The sequence below is a fragment of the Cervus elaphus genome, chromosome 23 (assembly GCF_910594005.1).
Source record: "Cervus elaphus chromosome 23, mCerEla1.1, whole genome shotgun sequence".
NCBI classification, from domain to species: domain Eukaryota; kingdom Metazoa; phylum Chordata; class Mammalia; order Artiodactyla; family Cervidae; genus Cervus; species Cervus elaphus.
In genome coordinates, this window is record NC_057837.1 from 63602851 (window position 1) to 63615854 (window position 13004).

The 13004-nt window shown below is 43.5% G+C and overlaps 2 pseudogenes; one reads left to right on the plus strand and one right to left on the minus strand.

Moving 5' to 3' along the window:
* Positions 1-3705: 3705 nt before the first annotated feature.
* LOC122681053 lies at positions 3706-4420 on the minus strand (annotated as a pseudogene).
* A 5707-nt stretch (positions 4421-10127) lies between these two features.
* Positions 10128-12432, plus strand: LOC122681109 (annotated as a pseudogene).
* Positions 12433-13004: the final 572 nt, after the last annotated feature.

Sequence of the window (13004 nt, forward strand, 5' to 3'; positions counted from 1 at the left end):
TAGCTCTAGAGCGTGTGCATTGCAACAGAGAAGTCCACAAGCACAACAAATAGCCCCTACACACACACACACACACACACACACACACATATATAGCAAACTCAACTGAAAGCTTTTCCCCTCCCTGGCTGCCTGATGAGTAGCTGCCATTATGTGACATGGTAACCAGCCAGGCAAGGAAATTCATGACTCTCCAAACTATTGCACACCGAGTCAGTGGTGATACTGGGCCCAGAAATCAGGGTTCTCAACATCGGTCTCCTATACTAGCTGCCTCTTGTTCCTGGGCTGGGTCTCTAGTGAAGCCCCTTGGGAAATCCATACCTGTTCCCTCCTCAACCCTTGGAGCCAAGTATTATAAAGGCCCAAAAGGAACCAGAGATCTGGTCTTACATAGTGCCCTGAGGACAAATTTCTTGTACCTGGTACCTCAAGACTTCTCAATTTCCTTCCTGTCCCCTACCACAAATGCCCACCATTGCAAAAGTCATCCTGTTAGGAAGACCAAGTTATAAACTAGGCCTCCAAAGGCTTAAATTGACTTTGCTTCCCCCAGCCTCTTCTCTCTGAACCTTTCTCCCTCCTTAAAGGAGCCATCCCTCCCCCAATTATGCATCCAGACCCTTCATGCCCTCCCCCCAAGTACACACTGCTGCTCTGGGAAAGAAGATGGGTATAGTGGGCTTTGTTTACTGCTTTCTAGAATTCATTCTTTCTTTCCCTTTTCCAAACAAGACCCTGAATTTTCAGCCATGTGATCTGAGTAAGATTGACCTCACCCCCATTTTCAAGAATGGGACCTAAATGGCTTTAACTAACCAATACATCCCACATCCCTAGCCACAGTAATTGGTGCAGGCATGAGTACATGACCCAAGTCAGGTCAGTCAGAGTCAACAAGACTCAGTTCTGGAATCTTGGATTGAGTCATTTGGGCAATGGCCTTTTCTTTTCTGCAGAGTTTGAGCTTAGAAGCACCCAGACCCAGGAGCAGCTGGTAGCCTAAGATAAAATAAGGTAAGGCCACGACTAAGGCCTGACTGATTCTATCTGACTGGTCAAGATACAACGAACCCAGTTTTCAGTTGAATGTTTGTTACTTACATAGTCAGCAAGAAGAATAAGCCAGGTTTCCATGACCCTTGCTCCACACACCAAAAAGGATGACACTGAAACAAAAGAGGCTGAACAATTGCAACGTGAATGTAGGGTACCCTATTGCTGAGGAGCCAATTCTGGAGCGCAATTAGCAGGTTTTATATTCTGCAACTCCATTCTGAGTAGAGTAGGGAAGAAAGTCCCACAGCTCATCAGAACCTGGGAAGCAATAAGAAAACTGTCTCAGGGCAGCCTCCCATGGGAAATAGGGAGGCAAGTGGAAGATGCTCTCATAACCTTACAAGCCTTCCACTCTCTCATGTTCTGGAAGGATCACTAAGCATTCTGCCAAGACTTAGATAAGCTGTTCAAATTTTTGCCAGTGTGCTCTATGTGAATGAATGTACGCAAGGTAACCGTGGTGTCCTGGCAGAGAACTTCCCCAACAGTATCACATGGGGAAGGAGAGGGCCTGTCAAGAATTAAGCTAATTCCTAGGAAGTGCTTTGGAAAAATTAGAAAAGACTGGATCTAAGTTCCATTATTTGAGCCACTGAATCAAGCCTTGCCTGCAGCAATTATTTTTTTTTTTTAATATGTATTTACTTTTGGCTGCTCTGGGTCTTCATTACTGCATGGGCTTTCTCCAAGTGCAGCAAACAGGGGCTACTCTTCCTTGGGGCCTGTGGGTTTCTCACTGTGGTGGCTTCTCTTTTTGTGGAACACAGGCTCTAGGCACATGGGCTTTAGTAGTTGGAGCTTGAAGGTTCTAGAATGGGCAGGCTCAGTAGTTGTGGTGCATGGACATGTGTAGCCCCATGGTATGTGGGATCTTCCTGGATCAGGGATCTAACCTATGTTGCCTGCACTGGCAGGCAGATTCTTAGCTGCTGAGCCATGAGGGAAGTCCCTGCAGCAATTATTGATGGACATTTCACCAATTTCCTTTTTGTAATTTAATCTAGCTTGAGTTCAAAACAATCAAAACACTTGAGATCAAAACAACAGATAAGTTCTAGATTGGTTCTAGATTTAAGTGTAGAATAGATTTAAGTGTAAAATAGATATAGGTAGGTATAGATATAGATAGGTATCAACCAAATAAGATACCAATTATATCTTAACCAATACAACAGAAGATGGAATTCAGCCTCCCAAAGAACTCTCCTATTCTTCCCTGACTTCAATTACCAATTGCATGTTGATAACTCTCAGATCTTTATTTCCAGCCTAGATTTCTCTTGTTGACATTCAGACATTTTGTATCAAACTACCTCCTAGACATTGCCATCTGGATATCCCAAAGTCACCTTAAACTCCAAGTATCTAAAACTGAGCTCATGATCTTCTTTCCAACAACTCACTCTTCTTAATTCCTTATCTCTGTGAAGCGCAGCATTAATCTTTCAGTATCTCAGCCAGAAACCTAGGAATCAGCCTTGATACCTCGCACTTTCCCATCCCTTATACACTTTCAAGCTTTGACCTAAATATCAGTCAAATCTACCTACTCCTCTCTATCTTCACTGCCACCACTCTAATCTAAGCCACCAGCATTTCTCACCTATACATGTAGCTGCTATTCTCTCTTGACTGGTCACCTGCTGCCACCCACCAGTCTCCAGGCATTCTTCATGCCTGACATTAATTGAATGAATGAAGGGACAAGTGAATATCACTAACCCCTCACTTAACAATCCTTCACTGGTTTTCTTTTACACTTAAATCTATTTTACATTTAAATCTATTCTACGCTTAAATCTAGAACCAAAGCCATGGAACTTCCCTGATGGTCTAGTGGCTAAGACTCTGTTCTCCCAATTCAGGGGGCCTGGGTTTGATCCCTGGTCAAGGAACTAGGGTTTCCCTGGTGATTGGAACGGTAAAGAATCTGCCTCAACTCAGGAGACCTGGATTCAGTCTCTGGGTCAGGAAGATCCCTGGAGAAGGAAATGGCAACCCACTCTAGTATTCTTGCCTGGAAAATTCCATGCATAGAGGAGCCTGATGGGTTATAGTCCATGGGGTCACAAAGAGTCAGACACGACTGAGCGACTAACTTTCTTTCAAGGAACTAGATCCCACATGCCACAGCTAAGATCCAGCACAGCCAAATAAAAATAAATAAATATTAAAAAGAAACCAAAGTCCCCTTGTAAGACTGCTTATAAGGGCCAACATGATCTATCCCCCTACCTACCTCCCTTGCCTCATCCCTCACATTTCTGCCCTATTTGCATCAGAAAAAATAAGCTATCAGTGATCATGCCCTTGGTACGTTATACTTTGTACATCCCAACAGCACCTGGTTTCATTTGGCAAAGTCCCACTTATCCTTCAAGACTTATTCTTAGTCTCCTTCTCTGTGAAGACTTTGGTTTCATCAAGGAATCTGTTCTTTCAATATGCTTCCAAAGCACTTAGCAGCTGCCTCTAACCTGCACTCAATGATCACTATCTGATAATTCTGTTATCTGAAGTACATGGAAGTCTTATTCTTCTGTGCATTTTGTCTACTGAATCTTTTTTTTCCCCTCAGTGACAAGCTGTTTATTGAATTTTGCAGCAGTATGGGGTGTCTCCTATTGTATAATAGAACCCCAGGATTCAGAGAGGTGATAAAGTGGCAATGGTGAATTGGACAATCTCGTCTCCCAGAACCTGCCATTCTGCCCCTGATTCTGCAATAGCTGCCAGGCAGATCATGCTGCCGCTGGAACCGTTCTGTTTCATGGCCAAAGATAGAGTATTGGCAGTGGATTGCAGACATTCTTTCTTGGTCATGCCTTCCTGGTAGGTAGCCTCAACATAGCCATAGATATAAGAGCTCCCAGAGTCCCCAGTGGTGAAGGCCTACCTTACCATCATACCCTCCATGGGTACCAAGGACACCTGTCCCCCTTCTTGGGAGTCCCAGCCCTCAATGATGATTCCTGCCATCAGGTCTTCTCGGTATCAGTAACACATCTCCTTAAGGAGGTTGGCTGCCATGTGTACCAGTGGAGGTTCAGTCAGCTCAACGCTGTGCAAACCAAGCTGATAAGTGACTGCATCAGCTTCTGCCTGAGTATCAGCTGCTGAGCCTGAGTGGCAACAGAAAATACCACCATGGGTAGGAGTCAGCTTGTCAGTCACTCGATTGGCGGTTTATGACTCCGTGGTTGTTCTGGAGCTGGCTTCTAGAATCATGTCCCCATCAAATTGCATGGCTATGATAGGGATCCCTGTGGAGACTTCCTGGTTTTCCCAGTCAGAGGCAATGGCCTCAGGCTCCCAGACATGCTGGCGCCCCTCCCCGAGCAGCTGCTAAGGTGGCCACCATCTTCCTGCACCGATATTGCTATGTCAACTGAACCTTACTCGTGATGGATTGTTTCCTTGTATATTTTAGCAGTTGTTTCCTTGTAGATTATTAGCTGTTTGGAAGGGCTCTATATATAGGAATTCTGTGTAACCTGCAATGGTTGGGAGAGGAAGGGGGTCCATGGAGGAGATCTGGAGAAGATTTGCATTAGTTTCTGCTAGGAATCTGAGAGGTACTTTTGCAGTAGATCTCCTTAATTGTTAATTTCTCAGCCTAGGAGTTTCCTAGATATGCAGGTAATGTAAGTATGAACCCCACACTCATCACCTCATTTTCTTCAAGGGCAAGCATGCAATTTCAAATTCTTAAAGATAGTTTCTTTGCCCCATCCAAAGACCAGTTTGTTTGGACCTATATCCCTTTCGTCTTCTTTGCTAAGGACATATATTTTTTTTTGTCTTCTTTTGTCTTCTGTACTCAGACATTTGCTTGTTTTCCCCTAGTCTGCACTTTCACTGTTGGTACAGCCCTTTAAGTGTCCTAGGTTTATCAAGGATCTCAGTTACAACCCTTAACTTTGTATAAGTCAGAGCCTTCATCTCCCCCAAATATCTGTTAAAACCCAAATGGTTGCAGGTCCATTTGTGCATTTAAAAGGATGTTTATTGTTTTTCTCTCCAGCAGTTCCATGTGCTGTGTAGCAGGAAGTTCCAGATATTATCAGAAAAGGAAGTCCAACTCAATAGTTAGTAGACAGAATTGTCACTGTCTGTTTACTTGTCTATTTTCTCCATGAGTATCAAGCCCTGAGAGGGCAGAGACAGGGTCTGACTCATCTCCGGCTCAAGACACCCATCTAAGAGACTTCACACAGAGCAGAAGCTCAGGGCATTTGTTGACACCAAACTTCCGTTCAAACACCCCTATTGATGGGGAGCTCAGTTTCTCCCACTCCCAAAGTAATCTTTCCTTTGGAGAGCGTTGTGGTACCTGGGTGACTTTCTGGCTAGTAGGGGACAGCCCTGCCCCTTTTCTGTGTTTATTCTTCCCAACAGTTGGCTTACCCATTCAGATTCTGCAGAGTAGGGCTCAGGGTCTGGATGATCCCAGTGATAACCAGTACTTTGAGCTTTGTTCCAGGAGAAAGCACACAGGCAGCTTCAAGAGCAGGTGGCGCAGTGGTAAAGAATCTACCTACCAATTCAGGAGACGCCAGAGACGTGGGTTTGATCCCTGGGTCAGGAAGATCCCCTGGAGTAGGAAATGGCAACCCACTCCAGTATTTTTGCTTGGAAAATTCCACGGTCAGAGGAGCCTGGTGGGCTACAGTCCAAGGGGGTCACAAAGAGTCAGACACAACTGAGTGAGCACATACAAAGTTCTCATGCACTGTTAGTGGAACATTTTGGAAGAACAACTTGACAGTGTCTATTGAAATTTTAAGTATGTGTAACTATCAATCTTGCAATTTACTTCTCTGATTCTATTCTATTCATATTAATACAAGAAAAGTTACTGCAGCATTGTTTGTGGAAGTAAAAAATTGAAACCCAACCAAATGTCCATCAATATGCTTTCAACTAAATAAATTTTCCACAGCCATAGCAGTGGGAAATTGTGAGATGGTCTTTGTTTTTAATGAGGAAGATCTATGCATATTGACATAAGTAGAACTCCAGTGTCATATTACTGAGTGAAAAACGTGAGTCTGCAGAACAGAGTATATCATATGACATACTAACAAGAAACAAACAAACTCATAAGCAGTATAAATTGGTACATCTTGAAGGCTATTTGGCAGTTTCTATCAACTTTTAAAATGCTGTTTAAACTTTTAAAATAATCTCAGCTGACTAATCCCCACTAATAAGTATTCATCTTACAAATAAATATGCAAAATAATGGATAAAATATTTAATTGCAGCATTGTTTGTAATAAAATATTAGAAACAACTTTTCTTTCCATAGGGGACTGGATAAATATTGTGCATAAATATAATGGGATACCATGTATGTGTGAAAAAGAAGGAGGCTATTTTCCATACTGATTAAAAAAAAGTCTGAAAAATATACCATAAAATGAAGAAAAACAAGGTGGAGAAGTCTTTCTTTGTGTGGAAAATACATACACGTATATACACATTGAGTTTTAAATGCTAGACTATCTCTGGAAGGAATTACAAGAAGCTAGAATTGGTGGTTGCCTTTAGGGTAATAAAGCGACAATTGGGAACAGAGAAGAGAGGGACACCCACTTTTCACTGTTTTCCCTATTGAACCTTTGGAATTTTGATCTCTGTCCCTGTAAAATTGTCAGTTCATAAAATGTTTTAAAGTATAGTTCTTCTAAAACTAGAAGCAAAACAAACCCTTTGAAATAATACACTTCCTGTGTGTACATACATGTGTTGTGTAGAAACAAGGAAAACTCCAAATCAAGAGCAGTAGTGGAAGGTCTCTGGGATGGGACGAGGGGAGGTCAAGGATGGCCCTGACTTTATGTTGTTTTTTATAATTTTTTTAAAATTACAAAGTCTGCTTGGATTTTATATAATACTTTATTGTTGCATCATTTTAATTAAAAAAATTTTTTTTAATTTTCTGACTTCACCATGTGGCATGTGGGACCCTAGTTTCCTGACTAGGGACAGAACCTGCACCTTCTGCAGTGGAAACATGGAGTCTTAACCAATGGATTACCAGGGAAGTCCTTAAATACATTTTAATTTTTAAAAATAGACTTCAGGAGATTTTCCTGGTGATCTATTGGCTAGGAATCTGTCTGCCAGTGCAGGCGACACAGGTTTGATCCCTGATAGCGGAACTAAAATCCCACATGCTGTGGGGCAACTAAACTCACATACTGGAATAAAGAGACAAGTAAATAAATATTTTTTAAAAATAGACTTCAGGTGAATAGAATGCAACTACACCCAGGCAAAGGAGTGAGGCTGACCCTCTCCTTTCTGAGAGAAGGATTCACCTCATGCCATTTGTCCCACCTGCCTTCCCCAAGGACACCCTGGCTCAGATTGGGGCACCCAGGTTACACCCAGCATCATTCTAGAGAGCTTCTCCTGTCACCTCTTACCTACATGGCTCCCTATCTCCAGTGTCTGGGAGTCTCTGGTTTTCAGAGCTGACTGTCTGTAGGGTCCTATTTTCACAGGGTCTCATTGATATGAGGTTGAGCAGGGTCAGCCCAGGAAACTTGGGACACCTGGCTCTAGGATCTTACCTCTCTGGTGTCCCCTTCAATGCCCCATCACCCTTCTCCCCACCTCCCAATCTGTGTTTTTCTCAGAATGCTCACTGGATAGAAGGCGTCTGGAAAACCCATTTGACTAAATGGGTAGGGATTGAGTGCTCCCTTTCTCTTGACTAGTTGCATTTTAGGAGTCATCTGGAGAGGGCAAGGCTTGGGAACTTCCCTGGTGTTTCAATGGTTAAGACTCCAGGCTGCCAATGCAGGGCGCACAAGTTTGATCCCTGGTCAGGGGAATAAGATCCCACATGGCACAAGGCATAGCCAAAAGATTAAAAAAAAAAAAAAAGGCAATGCTTAACTGTGAGGGAGGACCCAGTCAATGGTGGAATATCTGGCAGTAGTGAGGAAGGGATCCTGAGGCAAAAGGGTTTTGTTGTCACTCTTAGGTCATTTTACAGGTAATGCTGTATAGCGTTACCATATAGCACTTAAGAGCTATATGGACTCTGGAGTCAGGCTGATAGGGTTCATATCCATCTGTCATTTGTGCATGCATGCTAAGTTGCTTTAGTCATGTCTGGCTGTGTGACCCTGTGGACTGCAGCCTGCCAGGCTCCACTATAGGGGGGAATTTTCTGTCAAACCTCGGGCAGATAACTCAAAGTCCCCATGCCTGAGTTCCCAAACCTGCAAGATGGGGACCACAAAAGGGGCTTCTTCAAAGGACAGTAGTGAAGCTATATTGAGATGTTACATGCAAAACCTTTAGAACATCTCCTGGAACAGAGAAAGTGAGCAAGCAATGTCAGCCATGTTTATTATTACTGGTACAAATGTTTGGTTTTTTTTTTTCTCTTTTAAAGGGCACAAATTAAAAAGCTTTGATAGTCCCGGTAAGAAAAATCCAATCTGGCAAGTCAACACAGCACCTGGATAGACACCAAAGAGGTATTAGTCACCAGCTTTGTAATCCCACCCAAGTCAGGAACAGTGGTCATGACACAGTGAACAAAAGTCTAAATGAAATGATGTTCTGACCAAAATCTGTGACTGCTTCATCTCAGAGATGTAAACATCTGACCTGGAAGTTATGAATGGCTAAACTCAGAGGAGCTGGTGCAAGTTGACTGTGTATGTGGGTCAGTGGTCACATTGTATTTTCTTAACTAAATTGAGTAAATATATTTCAATGTTGCCTTTTTTTCTTTTAAATCACTTTTTTGAGGTATAATCAATTTTGACAAATATATATACCCTACCATCCCACAATCAAAAGAGAACACTTCTACCTTTCTAGAAAGTTCCCTCACTCCCCTTTGTAGTCAGTCCTTCTGCCCATCCCCAGGAAGCTATGGATCTGCTTCCTGTCAGTATGTATTACTTTTGCCTGTTTTAGATATTATTATAATGGAATCCTATGGTATGTACTGTTTTGCTTCTGGTTTCTTCTGTAAAGCATGATATATTTTTATAACATTTATTTTTATTTATTTTTGGCTGTGCTGGGTCTTTGTTGCTGTGCACAGGCTTTCTCTAGCTGCAGCGAGTAGGGGTTATCTAGTTGCAGTGTGTGGGTTTCTCACTGCAGTGGCTTCTCTTGTTGCAGAGCATAGGCTCTAGGGTATGCAGGCTTCAATAGTGTGGCCCACAGGCTTAGCTGCCTTGTGGCATGTGGGATCTTCCTGGACCAGGGATAGAACCCATGTTCCCTGCATTGGCAGGCAGATTCCCAACCACTGGACCCCCAGGGAAGTCCTACATTTTGAGAGAATAAAGATGAACTGAGTCTGAACTCTAGGAGGAGAGGGTTAAGAGGTTAGACCTGGAGGTAGGAGCCTCAAGTTCCTGTTCTGTCCCTCTTGCTCACATAGTCTGTTCCCTGGGCTAGTCCTACCCTCTCATCCAGACTTCAGTTCCCATATTTGTAAATTTATGGCACTAGATGATCTCTAAATAACCATTCCATGCAATTCTATTACAGGTAGAAGGATTTCTTCTCCTTCAAGAAGGTACTTTTTTTTTTAAGGTTCATAGGTAAGGTCCTGCCCCAGGATCTTAGAGTAGACCCAGTGAATTCCTCTGGCAGAAAGGTAGGGCAAAGTCCTACCAACTAGCAATGAAGAAACAGAAAACCAACTAACAATGAAGAATAAGCAGGGAGGCCCCAGGAAAGTCTAGGAATAGATCAATAAGTATTTACACTCTACTCAGAGCCTCTGGGCTTCCCAGGTGTTGGGCTCAGTGGTAAAGAACCCACTTGCCAAAACAGGAGACACAAGAGATGTGGGGTTCGATCCCTGAGCAGGAGGAAATGACAACCCACTCCAGTATTCTTCCCTGGGAAATCACAGGGACAGAGGAGGCTGGTAGGCTACAGTTCAAAGCGTTGTAGAGTGTCAGTCATGACTGAATGACCACGCACATGCACAGGGCCTCTATCTCTGCCTTTTCTGCCCACAGCTCCGAGCAGGAGGCTCTTGGCTGGAATCAAGAGAGTCGGCCTGGAGGATTTTTAAGATGCAGGAAGAGTTCCAAGGACTTCAGAGAGCAGGCCATGGTGAAGGGCTGAAGCTGCCACTCTGGGCCCCAACAACAGGGTGGGCAGAACTGAGGGAAAAGGCAGTAGGAAGAGCTTGATCCAGAGGATGGATCAGAATCTGTCAAAAACATCACTGAGTCCAAAAGCTCCCAGTATCCAAATAAATCCAAGGGTTCCAAGTGGCTCAGGCTTAGCACCTTTAACATCATGTTCAAGAACTGCAGTATGAAGCGCAAATTGTTGCAAACAAACTAAAGGTTTAAATATGGGGACTATCTGAATAAACTTCAATCCATCCTTAATATGAGACAATGAAATACTATGTGGCTGTTAACAAAGAATTAGGCAGCTCTGTATATACTGCTAGGGACGGTCCTCCAACTTGTATTGTTAAGTTTAAAAAAAAAGCAAATTTCAGAAAAGTGTGCATAGTACGCTATCATTTGTGTTCAAAACAGGGGGATCAACCTACATATGCATGCTTGTACATGCAGAGATTATTTCTGACAGTTCACACAAGAAGCTGGTAACAGCAGTCCCCCCTAGGGACTAGAAGTTGATTGGAGGGTCCTAAAGGCAAAAATGGGAAGGAAACCTTTACCCTTTTGTTCTCTGAGATTTCAAATCATGTCCATTTTAACCTATTCAGAAATGGATAAAAATGTAGTAAATTCAAGAACAATAGTCCAGCTCCCAAGAGCAATTTAAAAATGACTCTAATATTTATCTGTAACTCTCAAAAGACATCAAAGGGTCTCCACCCCTTGTCAACACTCTTGAGAATCTCCTTTGTTCTCACCAGTTCTCAAGCCCCACTGCTGCCTCTCCGTGTTGCTCACTTACCAAATCTGTCATTTCCCATCAGAAACTGTCCCCCTCGGCCCTTTTCCACAAGTCTTACTTTTTTCTTTCCTTCCTTCTTTCCTATCACTTCTCTGTCCTGTTTCTGTCTCCCTGTTATCCCAGTTCTCTACCTGAAACGCCTGGAAAGTGGTCAGAGAAGACAAAACTCTCCTTAGAAAGCAACAGGCAGAAAAAAAGTGAGCAGGCAAAGGAATTTCCCGTGTGTGTGTGCCAAGTGGCTTCAGTCATGTCTGACTGTTTGCGACCCTATGGACTGTAACCTGCCGGGCTCCTCTGTCCAAGGGATTCTTCAGGCAAGCATACTGGACTGGGTTGCCATGCCCTCATCCAGAGGAATCTTTTCGACCCAGGGATCGAACCCATATCTCCTGCAGCTCCTGCATTACAAGCGGATTCTTTACCACTGAGCCACTGGGGAAGCCCCAAAGGAATTCCCCGTCATGCCCCTATTGTGCAGACAGAAACAGAGGCCCATTGAAGGATAGAGAATCACCCAAAGCAAGGCAGAAGCAGAGCCAAGACAGGGGTGTAGGGCTCCTGATATATATATATTTTTAATATTTATTTATTTGGCAGTGCCATATCTTAAGTTGCAGCATACAGGATCTTCTGTCTTCCTTGAGGCATGCAGGATCTTTTGTTGCAGCATGTGGGATCTAGTTCCCTGACCAAGGATCAAACCTGATCCCTCTGCATTGAGAGCGTAGAGTCTTAACCACTGGACGACTGGGGGAGTCCTAGAGGGTTCCTGATTTGAATCATATTCCTGGCCATTCAACCCCAAGGTCAACTTCTACTCATCCTTCAAAGTCCACCTCAGATGTCCTCTTTTCCAGGAAGGCTTCTGTGGATCTCTTTTTTTCCCCCCGGATCCCCCTACTTCCTTGTTCTAATCATTATCCTAGCCTCTTGGGCTTCCCTTGTGGCTCAGCTGGTAAAGAATCCCCCTATAATGTGGGAGAACTGGGTTTGATTCCTGGCTTGGGAAGATCCCCTGGAGAAGGGAAAGGCTACCCACTCCAGTATTCTGGCCTGGAGAATTCCATGGACCGTATAGTCCATGGGGTCACAAAGGGTCAGGCACGACTGAGTGACTTTCACAGCCCTATCTCCCTGCATTTTAAAGTCTTTGATCATGTTTCTGTTTACATTGAAGGGGCTTCCCAGGTGGCACTAGTGGTAAAGGACCTGCCTGCCAATGCAGGAGACATAAGAGACATGGATTTGATCTCTGTGTTGGGAAGATGCCCTAGAGAAGGGCATGGGTCTTCTCACAAGACTTTCAGGATCAAGTGATTCCAAGCCAAGAAACAAAAGCAGAATTGTCCCATTCCTCAATGGATTCGAATGAAAACTGGTAATAAAATCAGGTACAACTCCAAGAGAAGACACTGGAGAAGAACCAAGCTGGGTGTGTAAGAAACCTCCTATATAAAGTGGCACACATGCTGTGTGTTAAGATCACTTGTATGTTAACCAACCAAGTCACAGTGAGAACATCACTACTGTCTGAATAGCTTATGGGGGAGATGGAATGCTTGGCTCCTGATGTTTCCTGTTTCTTCACTAGCAGTCTATGAGGCTCAGTAATAAATATGTGAAACTTAAAAAAAAGGAAATGTAGACTTGTAAGGGACCTATCTTACAGTGAGTTACATGAATGTATGCATCTGTCAAAATTTATTGAACCCTACATTTATGACTTGTGCACTGCACTGTAATTTAATCTCCAAAACAAGGCAAAATGATCTTGTAAAACAAACGAAAAAAGAGAATAAAGTGTGGACAAATTAAGGGGGGCGGGGGGAGAAGGGCATGGGAACCCACTCCAGTATTCTTGCCTGGAAAATGCTATGGATAAAGGAGACTGGCGGGCTTCAGCCCATAGGGTAGCAAAGAGTCGGACACGACTGATGCAACTTAGCATGTTACACTGAAAGAGATTCTCCAGTATAGAAAAGGTTAGATATCTCCCGGAAAGAAACTAGGCA